Here is a 17,603-nt window from a genome sequence, read left to right as displayed (position 1 = left end):
AAGAAGGGGACTCGTCTCAGTCCTGCTCTTGACTCACTCCCTTACCTCAAGGAAATCACTCCCTGGGCCCACCTGCCCTAACAGTAAATCATGGATAACACTGTATTACGTCCTCAAAGAACACATCAGGTGGGTTTGTTAATGGTAGTAATTCAAGTTGATCTCAGACTGAGGGTGCTACCCAGATGCAGAACGGTATTACAGTATTCTGTCTTTGGCAATAATGCTAAATTACCACATCATTACTCACTAGCATTAGATTTTCCATTGAAGGTCAAGGAGCAATCACTGCAGTAAAATAATCCCTAGTCATCCTCACCCCACCCCGGTGGAAATTACTCTTATAAACAGAAAAACACATCTATTATTTACATTGGCTAAAGCAGTATATATGGGCACCAGGAGTCAGCCCTATGGATATAACCCTCCCTTGTGTCTCTTGACCACAGTGTAATATAGAGGGAAGGGTAGAAGTCCTAAATGAGAAGGTATCTGAGATCTCTTTGCTAAGGAAGACATTTCTCAAAACTACTTAATGAGGACACTGAGGCAGCCTAAATCCAGGTAGTCCTGCTCCTTCCAGATCAAACCAGCTCGTATCAAAGATGTCTTTCACTGCCGCAGAAGAGATGCCCTGGTTGCACATGCAGTGTACACTTTAGAGACAGCACAACTGTTGGAGGAACAGTGAGTTACTGCAGCAGCAAAGCTGCATAATACAGAGTGTGTCCAATTTATTATATTTATGGAGCAACTGTACTTTTAATAAGGTTTTCTTCTAATTTATGGAACTGTCTCATCACATCAGCAGTTGTCTGCTTGGCTACATGTTCAAAAATACTAATAAAGGGAAAATTCCAGATGCTAATTTTCTTTAATATTTATCTTGTATGCACCCACAGTATAACACATGAGTGTAGATGCCTTGCTTTTAATGTCTTCATATGATTTATGACTATCAATCTAGATGCCATGCAGCCTTTCTCGGTGCACTAGGCAGCCATGACAAAGTTGTTTAAAACCATCTGTTATCTAAAGCAGCCTTTTTTGTAAGAGCCTTCCTCCGACTTTCCCTCAGAAAGCTTATAGGTCAGTTGTACTAAAACTCCCGAAAACTAAAACTAGAGGAAAATAAGCTACTTTCTGAAAACCCAAGTTAGAAGCCAACAATCCTTCGAGTTCACAGGGGCTACTAGAAAGCAATGCGTGTCTCTGGGTCCCTCTCGTGGTCTGGCAGCAACAAGCTGCCATCGTCAACATACACACTTGCATGATCCCAAAGACACCAACACGCGGGGAGACACGCATGTTCCCAGACAGATCCGGCACAGACAAAGGAAGGACGAAGATGCTGGTAATCTGCATGAGAGCTGATCCAAGCCCATTTCTCATTATTAATACAACTATTGAAATTCCAGGGAAATAGTACGTAGAGCCAAATAGCATTACTCCATTTTTGTGTTGAAACCTACTTTATTCCACAGTATTTCATAAAGATAATGAAACTACTGCAGATTACAATCCAGTGTGCAAGTGTGCAGTCAGTTTTCACATAACTTCTAGATATATATTCAAGACTGTATATTCAATATTTCATATATTCAAAATTTGTATGTTGTATATTTGTATATTCAAGATTTTGAAGACACGCTTCTTCTTAAATAGGCTTTGGAATTCCTACAAAGCAAAGTTTGTTTGGGGCAATGTAAATTTAGTTTTGGAGGGAGTCTTGTTAATGATTGAAATATGGTAAATAACCTTATCCACTCTCTCTGAGCTCCAGCCTGTTTACAAGCTAACAACCTCAGAAACAACTTCAGACAAGTAGGCAGTAGCTTCACATTGCAAATTTGGGGAAGACAAGAGGAAGATGAAGGAGTGAGAAAATATCCTTAAAAATGGGTGGCCCTGGCCAAAGCAACAACTCCTTCTGGTACCTGCCTCCATCCAAGCACCAAGAGCTGACACAAGAAAGGTGTGCACCATCTGATCCTATGGGCAAGGTGTTTCAGAGGAGCCTAAGCAGTGTTGTCTCCTCCCTGCAGCTGCTGCCATTACTACTACAGATCCTCAGCAGGCATGAAATGAGCAAAGAGATATGAAGCAACAGCTGCGCAAAGAGACCAGTGTAACATCTGAAGCCATAAAGAACAGCAATGTGTGGGTTTGGAGGAGCGTGTGCTAATGAGGGAGGCTCACCCCAGACAAAAAGGCTGCTTGTTGCAGCCCTGCCTTCACCATCACCCAGTTGCCCAAACTGGCTGCGACCACACTCACCTTTGCTAACTAAAGAGGATTGTGACAACTTCACGTCTTTCCTACTGCTTGAGTGCCTGTCATCACAGGGCCTCAGAGATCTCTTACCTCTCCCACACATAACTCTGTGCACCTTTGGCCATGTTCCTTAAAAAATTTTCCCAAAATGCAACTCGTCCCTCCTTCCCCTGCCAACAGCTCTCTGAAACTGCCAGGAGCTCCTCTGAGCCCCCTTCTCCTGCCTCCAACTGATCCCTCCCAATTTCCTTCCCCTACCTGCATCCTTCTCCCCAGCACCAGCTCTACCCCTACCACAAAACCACACTTTTCTGCCCCAAAGAGCTATCTTGCTTTCACCCATAAGGAAGCAAAATTCAATTTTGCCTATGCTACAGAGAGACCTTGAACCACTCTGAGTTTATTTATAACGTTCGCTCACCATTACTTGTCACAAATGACCTGTTAAAGGCAGAACTGGTTTGCTCCAAAGGGCAAATGTACTAGTACATTTATCAAACAAACCAGCAGTCTTGTGTGTAATCTCCGATTTTTGCAACCAAACTGCCTACAGACTTTCTTGGAAACTGTAAATAACAATATATATCAATATGTCCAGGCAAAACCTCATGGTTTCTTTCCAAATAATCTTCTAATCCACATATCTAATGACCCAACATCAGAAAGACAATCTTAAAGCTTTTGGCTTAAGACTGTCCGCTTTCTTAGTGCCCCCATTTCAGAAATATTTACGTCTTCCTACATTCCTCATATACTCAAGGGGCTTTTTAAACTTGCCTGAATACAAATAACTTGATGCACGTGAAAAGATACCACAACATGTTTCTAACACTGGATGTTCTGTGAGGTACATTTTGATAGGAATACAAAAAACACAATAGAATTTGTTTGTCTTTTATGAATAATTGTTGTCCTGCTTCCTTTAGGAGGAAGGCAGACCTTTTCCACACAGAGATAATGTGTCTCCACTGTTTGGAAAACCACCCCATAATGATGCTAACAATTCTTTGAATGCCAGCACTGTGTAGTTAAAGCTGACAGGAGCTAAACCCACATTTCCTCATGTCAGCTGCCCTTTTAAGAATACGTAGACTTGCAAGGTAAAACTAGTCCAAAAAATTTACCTTATTCGGGAGTTCTCTTTATTCCTTTTTGTTACTTCCAGAGCTGTTCTTTGACTTCCTCAGCTATGTCCTCTCTTCCAGCCTGAAATCTTTTCTGGGGAGATTTTGGGGACTTCAGATATATACATTAGATTTTCAGGCATCCAACAGCCTCGGCAGAGAGGCAGTGCTTGTTCCCAATGAACACCTGAAAATCCTCCACATGCCCCTCAGGCACAAACATGGCATCCAGCATCCGACCTCCAACACACTTGTCCCAGAAAGCCTGTCCTTCCCCACTTATCCAGAGCAGCCAGAGACAGGAGCTACAGCCACAGGGGCACAGAGGACATGCTTCTCCCACCACAGGGCCCGGTGGCACAGGACAAAGCGCAGGTCCTCCCATGAGCCCGTGGGGACCACTTCCAGAACAGCTCTGTTCACCTATACTGTTCAGAGCTGAATAATTTTCTGGGGTTTGTCCTGCTGTGTAACTGTAGATTTTTAGTGCTCCAAAAGTGGTGTTTGGAGGAAAACAATGGGAAACTCTCCCCAAAATGAACAATATTACAAAGCCTTATTCTTCTTCATCTGCCCGTAGCTTCTTACTTACAACAACCCATAGTACCAAAGCACAGCCATAACGAGTTTACTTTAAAACATAAGCAAACATTTTCAATTTACATACCTAAAGATAACAAGTGGGTCTTACATAGCCAGCCTGATTTTTAGAGATACTAAGCACCACCACTGAATGCAGGAGAAACTGAAGTGGAAGAAGATCAGTACTTCTGACTACACAGAGTGCACAACTTTGAATTTTTAGCCCTGTTGTTATAGGCAGTCATCTTGAGAAAATCTTGCTGTAAGAGGAACTTTGGTCCATGCTGTTTCCTGAATTTTAGTTATTTTCTATCTTTAAGCTCAATAGAACTACATCAGTTCAAATGAACTGAGTATGTGACCCCTCATATTTACACATTCACATATGCACACATATATGTACTTCTACCTGCATGTATGTAGGCTGTATTTAATGAAAGTATTTATTATTTTTACAAAGTAATGCTTCTTATAAACAGCAAATTAGGGAAGTCAATACTATATATATACTTTTTACAACAAGAAATGAGCAACTTGTCATGTTCTGTACCTGTAATTTATTATAATGTTCAAAAAATCCGTTAACCTGGGAACTAAAAAACATGTGGGGGTTGTAAAACTATCCACTAATAAAAGACTTACAACATTTTTAGCTAGCTGAGGAACTGGGAATTATGTTGATGGAAGGGATTATTGCTTAATATTTTCCGTAACATCAGCAATCTTGTCAAAATCCCCTGGTTGCTCTGAGAGTAGAAGACATCTGTTTTATGGGGTGAGCACATATCCTGGAATGTCTGCCATGAGACGTCGTCACAACCAGGCTTCATTACCGCTTCACACATTAAGCCTGGTTTACACTTCACAGTGCCATGGAAAAAATCACACATTCTGCTTATGCCAGCAAAAGCCTTGTTGTAGACACAGTCCTACAGATTAGAAAGTCCCCCTGCCAGTATCACTTAGTTCCTGGGGGGAAAGACTGCAGGCTGTACCAGCACGTGAACCACTTTGCTATTTACATTGCACCACACGTTTGCCATGTAAGCTTCTGCTAGGATGATTTGCCTGCATAGCTGTCTCTCACCTTATAGCTTTTGGGTTGTGATCAGTGGCACAAAGTCCTGTTGGAGGCCAGTTCCTAGTGGTGGGCCCCAAGGGTTGATATTAGGGCCACTACTGTTCAACATTGTCACGAATGACCTATACACTGGTACACACTCACCAAGTCTGCAGACAGTACAAAACTGGGAGGAGAGGCTGATACGCCAGAGGGTCCTGGACAGGCTGGAGAAATTGGCCCAGAAGAATCTCATGAAGTTCAACAAATGGAAGTGCCAAGTCCTACCCCTGGGGAGAAACAACTCCAGGCACAAGTACATGCTGGGTGCTGAACCGGCTGACAGGCAGCTCTGCAGAGAAGGGCCTGGGGGTCTGGCACACACCAAACTGACCATGAGCCAACAACATGCTCTGTCACCGAAGAAGGTCAAGAGCTTCCTGGGAAGAACATTGCCAGCAGGTCAAGGGGGGTGATCCTTCCCCTCTACTCAGCACTGATGAGGTATACCTTTAATGCTAGGCCCAGTTCTGAGCTCCCCAAAACAAAAAAGAAGCAGGCATACTGAAGCAAGTCCAATGAAGGGCCACAAAGATGATGAAGGGAATGCAGGCAGCATCTTTCATAGAAAGAAGAGGGTGAGAGAGCTGTGACTGTTCAGCTGGAGAAGAGAAGGCTCAAGGAGGCCTTCTCAGTGTGTAAAAATACCCGATGGGAGACTGTAGAGAAGACAGAGCCAGCCTCCTTTCAGTGGTGCCCACTGACAGGACAAGTGACAGTGAGCACAAATTAAAACATATTAAATTACATCTGATCAAAATAAAACACTTTTTTACTGTGGAGGTGGTCAAGGTCTGGCACAGTTTGCCCAGAGAGGCGGCAGCACTTCCATCCTTTGAGATACTCAAAACCCAACCAGACTTGGTCCTAGGTACCTTGCTTGAGAGATGTGGGTAGACTAGGTGATCCCAAGAGGTCCCTTCCATCCTCAGCCAATCTGTGATTCTGTGACAGTGGTACTGACAAACCTTCCGGAACTGGAATGAAGTATACAGATGCACATCCCTGGACAGACATCTCTTCTAGCTCCACCTATGCCACCAGAAGGTGTCACCCTTTCCATTTATGAAATTTTTCCTCAGGCCCTTTATTTCTCAAGTTATCAATTTTATAACAGGTATAGGCATGTTGTAAATCTGAGGCAACTGAATCCATTCACAAGAAAAGATCAGATACAGTGGTCATTTAGAGCGTTTCAAGATAATGATGATGGTTAGCTAAACATATTTCACTTGCCTCTCTTTTACAGCCTCTGTGCTTCAGGGCAAAGACAGTATTCAGGTGAAAGTATGTTAGAATAGGAAAGTCTCACAGAGTGGGAACTTATTCTAAAATATTCTCTTGTATGCTGTTGACACAGAGAATGTGTGCTTGGATGTGGCACAGGGAGGCACAGGCATGCTAGCTTTAATCTAGTGAGCCTGGGGAATGGCAGAAGCCCCAGCCTGGGAGGGCAGGCAAAGCACAAGTTGTATCGAAACTGTGGCAGAAGACTCTGCTTGCCAGACCATGCTGAAACCTGTGCTGCCATTTCCCACTCCCTGTTGTCTTTACCCAGACTAGCTAAATTTTTAATCACATTTTATTATCACACCTTTATTTCGCTGCATAAGCATGTCTTTAACCCTTACTTTCATGGGCAGGTTGAGCTGTAGTTTTTCAGCAATTCTTTTGAATCTGCTGCCATCTAGTGAGCAGAAATGAAGCTGAAATGTATGGGGTTTGCGGCCAGCGGTGGTTTTTTGGCTTCTAAGAAATGTCCCGCTCTCCCTCCATGTCAAGGTGCAGCTATGGTAGGGTTTGCATGCACTCCCCAGTAGGCTCCCAGATGTAAAGACATAATTGACATAAGGCCTCCTTTGCCTTATACAGTATACCTTCTCTGGCTAGTTCTAAATCACTTCATTTTTAACACCACAGATTTTCATTAGATCACTCTCCACTAATAAATCCATATTTGAACATCTCAACCAAAAAGTTGAGAAGATCCAGGATTTTGACTGGGTGTACTGGTTTTAGCTGGGATAGAGTTCATTTTCTTCACAGTAGCTTGTATGGGACTATGTTTTGGATTTGTGCTGAAAACAGTGTTGATAATAGAGGGATGCTTTATTTACTGCTGAGCAGGGCTTACACAGAGTCAAGGCCTTTTCTGCTCCCCCCCCCCCCCCCCCAGCCAGTAGGCTGGAAGTGCACAAGAAGTTAGGAGGGGACACAGTCAGGACAGCTGACCCAAACTGACCAAAGGGATATTCTAGACCATACGATGTCATGCTCAGCAAAAAAACTAGGGGGAAGGCTGGGGGAGGGCACTGCTTGGGTACTGACTGGGCGTCTGTCACTTGGTGGTGAGCAATTGTTTTCATTTGCATTACTTGTCTTTTCTTGCGTTTTATTTTTCTCTGTTATCTTTTTCCTCTTTTTCTTACTCTTCTTCTTCTTCTTCTACTTCTTCTTCTCCTTCTACTTCTTCTCCTTCTTCCACTTCTTCTTCTCCTTCTTCCTATTTTTATTATTTATTTCTAATTATTAAACTGTTTTTATCTCAACCCATGAGTTTTCTCACTTTTACCCTTCTGATTCTCTCCCCCATCCTACCATAGGGGGAATGAGTGAGCAGCCGTGTGGTGCTTAGTTGCCAGTGGGGGTTAAACCACAACAGTCCTTTTTGGAGCCCAGCATGGGACTTGAAGGGTTTGAGATAATAATAGGTTTGACCAGAGCGTATTAGAAGGGATTTATATGTGTTAACAGTTGCAGGTCATGATATTGATTCATCTGTTCTTGATGCTAGTTTATCTGATCTGTGCAATGCTCTTTTTTTTTGCTGTGCATGTTGAAGATTGGCATTGGCTTTTGCAGTTTGCTGTGGTCTGTAGTGCTTAGTGATGTTTTGCCTGGAGATTTATTACTAAAACACTGGCCTTGGGCTTAATCTGGTATTTGAGCTCTGTGTTGAAGCCATTATTGTACTTCAGGTACTGTCCCATAAAGACAATTGACACTTACCCTTCTTCCTCTGACAGGTTTATTGTGCAGGAAATACAGAATGGCACCTTCACCACCTTCTTCTCTGTTGTTTTCTGCCTCATTACAAAAGCTTTTCAGTATCTTGAACATCCTTGGGTAGTTAAAGTTCTTCTATTGGTAGTTCTTAGGAATATTGTTTCAGCTTTTTCTAAGGTTAACAAGCTATTTAGAAATATGACCCAGGCCCTGTGGCAGCGTGGTCATGGGTGGCAAGGCTTGTGGGACAATATGGGCAGGTATTTAGAAAACTTTCTCACCTCCAGTGGTCTGGAACTTCACTCCCAAACAAGTGCATGATCCTGATGAAGTGGTAGAATGTTTAAAAAAAAAATGCCCTGGCTATTCCAAAGTGGCACAACTTACTGCACTCTGCTGGGGCCTGGCCAGCACCTACCAAACACTGCTCGATATTATGCAGTACCCTCAAGGAGATGAAAGGGTCCCTGGATCTGAAAACATACCAACAGACACTATGGCTAAACCAGAGACTGTATCAGTCACCCCTCTAATTAAAAAGAAACAATGGAAATGGAAGTGGAAGTCAGCTCGTTTACTAAGGGATGAAGAAGCTTCTCTTAAGAGGGAGTGGGAGAACAAATCAGAAGAGACAGCCCATTCTGCAGCAAAGCAGTCAGAAGAACAGGAGGATGAAGAAATGGAGATCATAAATGAGACAGAAACCACCTGATCCCTATCCCTCAGTGAGCTGCGAGATATGCAAAAAGATTTTAGCTGTCAACAAGGCAAGTAAATTCTCAGCTGGTTACTCCAATGCTGGAATATTGGAACCAATAGTCAGGAATTAGAGGATGGGATTAGAGGATCCCCCAGCAGCTGGGATCCCTTGCTAAGGATAAGGCCATTGACAAAGGCATTAGAAAAAGGGCAGGAGTCCTCAGTCTTTGGCAGCGACTCCTGTCAAGTGTGAAGGACAAGTATCCCTTCAAGGAAGAACTTGCAAATTCCCAAAGTAAATGGACGACCACTGAAGGAGGTATCCAGTATCTGAGGGAATTAGCCATGGTGGAGGTGATCTATAACAACCTGCGCAACGACCAAGCATCCAAAGACCCAGATGAAATTCAGTGCATGAAGTCCGTGTGGGGAAATTTTATACAAAGTGCATTGATGTCATACTCCAGCAGCCTGGCAATAATGAGCTGGACAGACACGGAGGCACCAGCTACAGATGGACTGGCCAGAAAACTCCCAGAATACAAAGATAATCTTACTTCTTCCCTACAGGCCTGTGTGTTGGCTGTGAAGGAACTGACCCAAAATTTATCTCAGCAATTTGAGAAGTATAGGTCTTCCTCACCCACTCCAAACAATGTCTCAGCTATTAAAAGTCAGCCTTTATCTGTTCAAGGGAAAGGGTATCAGTGGCACACACCATGTGCAACCCTGTGGTTCTTCCTGCATGACCAGGGGGAAGACATGAGGAAGTGGGATGGTGAACCTACCTGGAGACTAGAAGTTCATGTACAGGAACTGCAAAGAAAAACAACAACCAAAAGGCATCCATCCAGGAAGATTACTGCTCTGGTGTCTGTTGGGCAGAGTAGAAGGGCTGATCACATTTTTGGCCCTGATGAACAGACTTCTGTTTTGCAGTTACAAAAATCAAGTAATGAAGACTCCGACCAGAAATAGAGGTGCCCTGCCTTCGGCCAGGCAGAGGAAAGGGACAACCAGGTTTACTGGACTGTGAAGGTTCGATGGCCTGACACATCAGCCCCATGGGGGTATAAAGCTCTAGTGGACACCAGTGCACAGTGTACTCTAATACCATCAGATTACAAAGGGGCAGAATCCATCTGTATTTATGGAGTGATGGGAGGATCCCAAGAACTGTCTGTGTGGGAAGCTGAGGTAAACCAAACTGGGAATGAGTGGCAAAAGCATCCTATTGTGACTGGTCCAGAGCCTCCATGTATCCCTGGCATGGACTACCTCAGGAAAGAGTACTTCAGGGACCCAAAAGGGTACTGGTGAGCTTTTGGTATAGCTGCCATGAGTACAGAGACAATTAAATAGCTGTCTGGCTTTCCTGGTCTTTCAGAGGATCCGTCTGTGGTGGGTTAAAGAACAGCAGGTGCCAATTGCTACCATGACAGTATACTGGCAACAATATCACACCAATCGAAACTCCCTGGTTCCCATCCATAAGCTGATACAGCAACTGGAGAGCCAAGGAGTGATCAGTGAGGCTCATTCACCCTTTAACAATCCCATATGGCCAGTGCAAGTCTAATGGAGAGTTGAGGCTAACAGTGGACTAACATGGCCTGGACAAAGTCACACTATTGCTGAGTGCTGCAGTACCAGCCATGCTAGAAGTCCAATGTGAATTGGAGCCAAAGGCGACCAAATGTTATGCAACCACTGATATCACTAATGCATTTTTCTTGATCCCTTTGCCAGCAGATTTCCGGCCACAGTTTGCTTTCTTGTGGAGGGGTATCCAGTGCACCTGGAATTGACTGCCCCAGGGGTGGAAACACAGTCCTACCATTTGTCATGGATTGATACAGACTGCACTGGAACAGGGTGAAGCTCCTGAACACCTGCAGTGTACTGATGACATCATTGTGTGGGGCAACACAGCAGAGGAAGTGTTTCAGAAGTGGAGAATAATAATCCAGATTCTTTTGAAGCTAGTTTTGCCATAAAGCAAAGTAGGGTCAAAGGACCTGGACAGGAGATCTAGTTTTTATGAATAAAATGGCAAGATGGGCATCGTCATCTCCCAATGGATGTGATCAATAAAATAACAGCTATGTCTCCACCAACTAACAAAAAAGAAACACCAGCTTTCTTAGGTGTCATGGGTTTTTGGAGAATGCATATTCCAGGCTATAGTCTGATCATAAACCCTCTCTATCAAGTGACCTGGAAGAATGACTTTGGAGAGCTGAGCAGCAGCAAGCCTTTGAACAAATTAAACAGGAGATAGTTCATGCAGTAGCACTTGGGCCAGCCTGGACAGGACAAGATCTGAAAAACGCGCTTTACACTGCAGCCAGGGATAATGGCCCCACATGGAGCCTCTGGGATAAAGCACCTGGAGACATTTGAGGTCAGCCACTAAGGTTTTGGAGCCAGGGATATAGAGGATCTAAAGCCCACTACAGTCCAAATGAAAAAGAAATATTAGCAACATATGAAGGAATTCGAGCTGCTTCAGAAGTAGTTGGTACTGAAGCACAGCTCCTTTTGGCACCTTGACTGCCTGTGCTGGGCTGGATGTTCAAAGGGAGGGTCCCCTGTACACATCATGCAACTGACGCTCCATGGAGTAAGTAGGTTGCACTGATAATGCAACAGGCTTGAAAGGGAAACCCCGACTACGCAGGAATTCTGGAAGTGATCATGGACTCGGCAGAAGGCCGAAGCTTCGGAGTGTCACCAGAGGAGATGACTTGTGCTGAAGAGGCCCCACTGTATAATAAAGTACCAGAAAATGAAAAGCAATATGCCCTGTTTACAGACGGATCTTGTCATATTGTGGGAAAACATCGAAGGTGGAAGGCTGATGTGTGGAGTCCTATATGACAAGTTGCAGAAACTGCTGAAGGAAAAGGTAAATCAAGTCAGTCTGCAGAAGTGAAAGCCATCCCGCTTGCTCTAGATATTGCTGCACAATAAAAATGGCCAGTACTTCATCTCTATACTGACTCACGGATGGTGGCAAATGCCCTGTGGGGGTGGTTACAGCAATGGAAGAAGACCAACGGGCAGAGCAGAGGTAAACCCATATGGGCTGCTGAATTGTGGAACGATATTGCTGCTCAGGCAGAGAACCTGGTTGTAAAAGTACATTACGTAGATGCTTACATATGCAAGAATTGTGCCACTGAAGAACATCAAAACAATGAGCAGGTGGACCAGGCTGCTAGAATTGAAGTGGCTCAGGTGGATCTGGACTGGGAACATAAGGGTGAGCATTTTAGAGCTCGGTGGGCCCATGACACATTAGGACATCTAGGAAGGGATGCAACATACAAATGGGCTCATGATCAAGGGCAGGACTTGACCATTGATGCCATTGCACAGGTTATCCATGAATGTAAAGCATGCACCACAATCAATCAAGCCAAGTGGCTAAAGCCTTTTTGATATGGAGGACGGTGGCTGAAATATCAATATGGGGAAGCCTGGCGGATTGATTATATCACACTACCATGAACCCACTATGGCAAGAACCTTGTTCTTACAGTGGTGGAAGTGACTACTGGATGGTTGGAAACATACACTGTGACCCATGCCACTGCCCAGAATACTATCTTGGGCCTTGAAAAGCAAGTTTTAGTGTGACATGGCATTCCTGAAAGAAGGGAATCAGACAACAGGACTCATTTCCGAAGCAACCTCATAAACACCTGGGCCAAGAAGCATGGCGTTGACTAGGTGTATCACATCCCCTATCATGCACCAGCCTCTGGGAAAGTTGAATGATACCGTGGCGGAAAGAGGCTTAACTGCAAGGTTCAAGAAAATGATTTCAACTTCACTCACAGATTTAACTGCAAGGTTCAAGCAAACGACTTGAACTTCACTTACAGACTTAACTGCAAGGTTCAGGCAAATGATTTATTTGAACTTCACTTACAGACTTAACATGACACTATTGCAGGTTTTACAGATACAATGGAGGAATGCACTATTGCAATTTTAAAAGCAAGAGTAGTACACTATTACAACCACAAGTGGTTCACAGCCAATCACAAGCACACACGTGTTTACAAACTTAAAGCATAAACAATACTCACTTACCCCTCCAGGTAAGGGCTCTCAATCCCAGGGAAGCTACCTCGACTGGTGTCCTAATCGAGGCGGGGAAGGGTCTTCTTCACAAGTCAGCTGTATAGTTGGAGAAGTGACTGCCTGATTTCCAACCTGATTCTTAGGGTTTTAATCCCCTGACTGGCAGAATGGTGTGTATGACTATGCCTGCATGGATTATGATATATGCCTGAGTGGATTGTGTATATCTGAGTAGATTATGATATGTGCCCGAGTGGATTACGTATATATGATATATGCATGAGTGGGTTATATATATCTGAGTGGAGTTTCCCCTTATCTTTCTTTCTTTCACTGATCTGTGATTGTTTGAGTACACAAGGCTGTCGTTTGCAACTGAAGCTGAAACCCTCCAGCTTTTCTTTACCTTGCTTCTTCAGGCAACTGAACAGTGGTTGGATTGAGACTCACGGCATACTATTTGTTAAGGGATTTCAAGGCTCAACTCAGGTTTTGGTTCTTTGAATGGCGCAGCCACGGCCCTGTTTAGTTTAGGGCTTATCAGACAACCCAGGGCTAAGCTATCTACACAGCTCCCCATGAATCCTGTCTGCAGAGAAACAGGGCCTCAAGGCAATCCAAGGCTGGGTCGCTTTTGTAACCCCCCATGAGTCGCCTGTGTGCACTAGACATGGTGAAACTTGTTTGTGAACTATGAGCCGGACAATCCATAGAGACACAATGGACTGCTAAAAACTACGCTGAGACCAATGGGGGCTGGAACATTCAAGCACAGAGATACACGTTGAGCAGAAGCCATTTGACTAGTTAGCACTGGAGGATCTGCCAGCTGACTTGGCCCTGCCCAAGCAAAACTCCAGTGCACTGTGCAAGGAGATAAGATCCCTGTAGTACATGTAAGCAACTGGCTGAGAAAAACAGTCTGGGTTACTCCTTCTTCAGGAAAGGGTAAACCTATTTGTGGGATTGTTTTCGTTCAAGGACCTGGGTGCCATTGATGGGTAATGCAAAAGTATGTGGAAATCCCATGTGTACCTCAAGGTGATTTAATCCTGGGTGAAAATAATCCATGATTTGAATTGTATTATGGCAGTGTTACATGATGCTGTATGTCACCACTGCTATGGCTACCATATATCAAAGGTGGTATAGCAGGAACCTCTCGCTGCTAGTCAAGCTAGAGGCAAGAGGAGGAATTCGTTGCAATGTTAAAACTTATAGCCTAGTCCAAAGGGACCAGGGTGGAGAATGCAATGGATATACCTTTAAATAGTTGTAAACCATGATTTGAGTTGCATGTTACAGGAAGTACTACAGCAGAAACCACCTGAACCAACAAAGGACAAACCTCACAGGAAGCAGTGCAAGTGCAGCAATGACCCAACTTGAGCTGGTTTTAATGTCCAGCAACTCCATGCAACACACCACCTCTCCTGTCCTGAGTGAATACCGTAACAGATGAAGCCCAAAGTCATAGACCAAATGAACCCAATGAACACTTTATGGATATTTATGGACATTTCACAGACATTTTATGGGGAAAGGAGTGGTTAATGAGGATGTATTGCGATAGGGTGGGACCTGAACATGATGTAAATGGTATGGAATAAGGGGTGGAGAATTTACTGGGTTTGGCTGGGATAGAGTTGAATTTCTTCACAGTAGCTTGTATGGGGCTATGTTTTGGATTTGCGCTGAAAACAGTGTTGATAATAGAGGGATGTTTTAGTTACCGCTGAGCAGGGCTTACACAGAGTCAAGGCCTTTCCTGCTTCTCACCCCATTCCATCAGCCAGTAGGCTGGAAGTGCACAAGAAGTTGGGAGGGGACACGACACTGGGCTAAGTTCTTTTCAGATGTAAATGAGTCAGCTCCATTGTCTTCAGGAAAATCTCACTGTAAAATATCTGGCAAACAGGTTTTCTGACTTACCTGCAAGCAATGCAATCTTCCACTGAGGTAGACAAGCAGCAACATTTTCAATACTTCATAGTAGCTTTCCAAGCTGGACAGTGTCGCAACAGTGAGATGCTGAGGTGACAAAGACAGCAGGTATGGGGTGAGGCTCCAAGAGATGGCTGAGTCACAGTAAAAACAGGTTCTCTACCTCTGCTTCCCACCATTCCTATGCCTGGGCAATCCCATCCCTATTAGCACCAGTAGGGCAGGTTTCTGATCCCCAATTGGCCCAGTTTATCTCACAAAACCACAGAAAACCTCAATCTTTTTTTTCTTGGTGGGCAAGCTTTCTGAAAGGAAAATGGTATCTGTTGCACAATACACAAAAAAGCTATTTAAAAGATGTACCAAATACTTGTTTGCGCTAAGTAGATGTAGTTATGGAGAAACTGGAAATGTAATGACTTGCTTTAAGCTGGAGCAAAAAGTCTGTGGCAGACTCAAGATCAGCGCTCAAGAATTGCAGAGATTACATCTCTGCAAAAATAAAATATGATTCTGTGATGCCCAATACTGTGATTTGTCCTTTACGTTCAGTCTTATTATTTATATGTATCTGGCTCATCTTACTCCATTTAGTGAATTGTGCTCTTTTAACATTTTTCAATTTCTCTCTCCTGGTTTCTTTTAGTCCAGGTAAATTTAACAAGATCTGCTAATTCTCTTTTCCATTTCAGTATATTTGTATTCAGTATGCCACGTTTACTTTTTCTCACAAAAGCTGACTAACTGTATCTTCATGCTACCTATTTAGAAAAAAATCTCAGCTAGTCAAAGTTTGGGTATTCCGAGCATCATGTGTATTTAGGACGTAGGGCCCTTTTAGCTCACTTCCTCTCGTATTTCTCTGATCATAGAAAATGCTAGTATTTGAGTATACAATTATCCATCTAATTGAAATCTAAAACAGAATCTGTGAGTTTCATAAAAACAACAGGAGTTTTAACTTCATAAAAATGACAGGAACTTGAGACAGCCTTGCATGAGTGCACTAGAGGGGACCTTCCATAAGACCAAACATTGTTTGACCCACCGCAATCAGTACGACATGAAACATAGTGAGCCTGCAGCCACTCAAACAATTTTATGGAAGAAGAAGGCAAGACAGGGCTCAGGAACATTTCTGTGTTTGGCATTGCAGCCAGATCCGCTCACAGCAAGGTTTTGGTAAGTTAAGCTATCCTTCCATGCCAGGCCCTCTCCAGAGAGCATCTTGCCAGGAGACTTTTCTTAGCCTCCTGTGCTGATGCAAAGCACTAGGCTATAAAGCTATAATGTCTTGTCTTTGGAAGATACCATAAATAATTTTGGGAAGTCTCTACTATTGACCTCCCTTCAAAGTCTGTGTATTTGTACACATTTTGCTAAGGAAGTCTGGATTGGAACGGGAGGGTGAATTCTTATGAGGACCGCCTCATGAGGCGGATTAAGAGCACCTCTTTTCCATAAATTTGGATGCAAAAGAGCACTAGGAAGAGACCCTCCTAAACTAAGCAGTAATTAGGTAGTGAAGAGGGCATGCAGAAAGAGGAGGGGTTGTCTGAAAAGCGGATTCGCTTCCCGGTGTGCAACCACCCAATAATCACACACTAGGGAGAGACAGTATTTATTTCATATTTGCTCAAAGATGGGTGCTAGGTGGTAATTCCACAAAGCTAGGACACCACGCCAAAGAAAAACAATGTATTTATTCTGTTACATGATTAGTAAAAACCCACCTAAATTCGCATTCATTGGTTAGTAGTCACCATCTCATCTACCATTGGCTAGTTATATTTAAATTAGCCTCGCTTGCTATGTAGATTAGCATGCATGCTCCTTGCGGGGGTGGGGCAAGTTCCTGCAGCCTGGAATTGAGCCGGTGGCCGCAATCTCCCCCTGCCACCTCTACCTTTCCCCCAGTTCACGCTTCTTTGTCAATCATCCGGCCTTTGGCACCTTCTGGGGCAGGATGTTTCTCTCTATCAGTCACTTCCTACATTTCTTAGGTCCAATTATCCTTAACGTTTCTTTTCTCTCTGACGGACCTCAAGTTTTCTTGCCGAGTGGGCAAGGCACACGAAGCATCCTCAAAACATCAAGGCCTAATTGTTCCAGGGTGTTCTTATTCTATGAATGCCAAGTGTGTGTTTTTCTGATTACAGCCTTACTTGTTAATTTGATATATACAAAATAGACCTTGCACAAGACGGTCAGACTGTTCTGAATCTCAGAGTTATTCTTCAACAGAGGCAGCTGTAAGAGGAAGAGGCTGATCAAGTGCAAGCAATAGTCACAAAATCAACTGAACTCGGTGAGAAGGGTAATTTAGCGATAAAGGAAGCAGACCTTTTTTCTGCCGCAGGAGACCCGGTGTACGTCCACTCCCCCACCCGCCCCGGGTTTTCCCACTTCCTGTACTTCGTGCTTCTCTTTCAGGAGCGATCTGCTCCGAACCGTAGCGACTTCGACTGGGGCGGCCGGTCCGATGAGACGCACAGACCCCGTGGGGTTGGGGTTGGGTTTGGTACCCAGCGGCGTGGCGACGCCTTCAGCTCTCCAGCGGACAGGCCAACGACCTGACCCTCCGGGACCGCCCTGCGGTAGCTGCTCGCGTCCTGCTGGTTTGGCGACCGCTGACGCCAGTGCGGTCCGCTCACCGCTGCCTTTCCAGGGAGACGCCCGCCCAGCGCGCGTACGCCTCTCCCCTGGAGGCGGGCTCCACGGAACACCCACGGCCGCCTCCTCCCCGCCGCCGCCAAGAGCCT

At 44.3% G+C, this 17,603-nt stretch overlaps 1 long non-coding RNA gene across 5 annotated transcripts in view; it reads right to left on the bottom strand.

Moving 5' to 3' along the window:
• Window positions 1-17,597, bottom strand: part of LOC104832462 — a 102,486-nt gene extending 84,889 nt beyond the window's left edge. For all 5 annotated transcript variants that reach the window (XR_774423.1, XR_774421.1, XR_774419.1 and 2 more), the window contains exons 1-3: window positions 17,496-17,597; window positions 14,830-14,928; window positions 12,907-12,993 (exon numbers count right to left, since the gene is read on the bottom strand). This is a non-coding gene — a long non-coding RNA (uncharacterized LOC104832462). The remainder of the gene's footprint in view (window positions 1-12,906; window positions 12,994-14,829; window positions 14,929-17,495) is intronic.
• Window positions 17,598-17,603: the final 6 nt, after the last annotated feature.

Source organism: Haliaeetus leucocephalus, unplaced genomic scaffold (genome assembly GCF_000737465.1).
Source record: "Haliaeetus leucocephalus isolate CR32 unplaced genomic scaffold, Haliaeetus_leucocephalus-4.0 Scaffold251, whole genome shotgun sequence".
In the NCBI taxonomy this organism is placed as follows: domain Eukaryota; kingdom Metazoa; phylum Chordata; class Aves; order Accipitriformes; family Accipitridae; genus Haliaeetus; species Haliaeetus leucocephalus.
The sequence above is the reverse complement of the archived record's forward strand: the minus strand, read 5'-3'. Positions and strand labels throughout refer to the sequence as shown.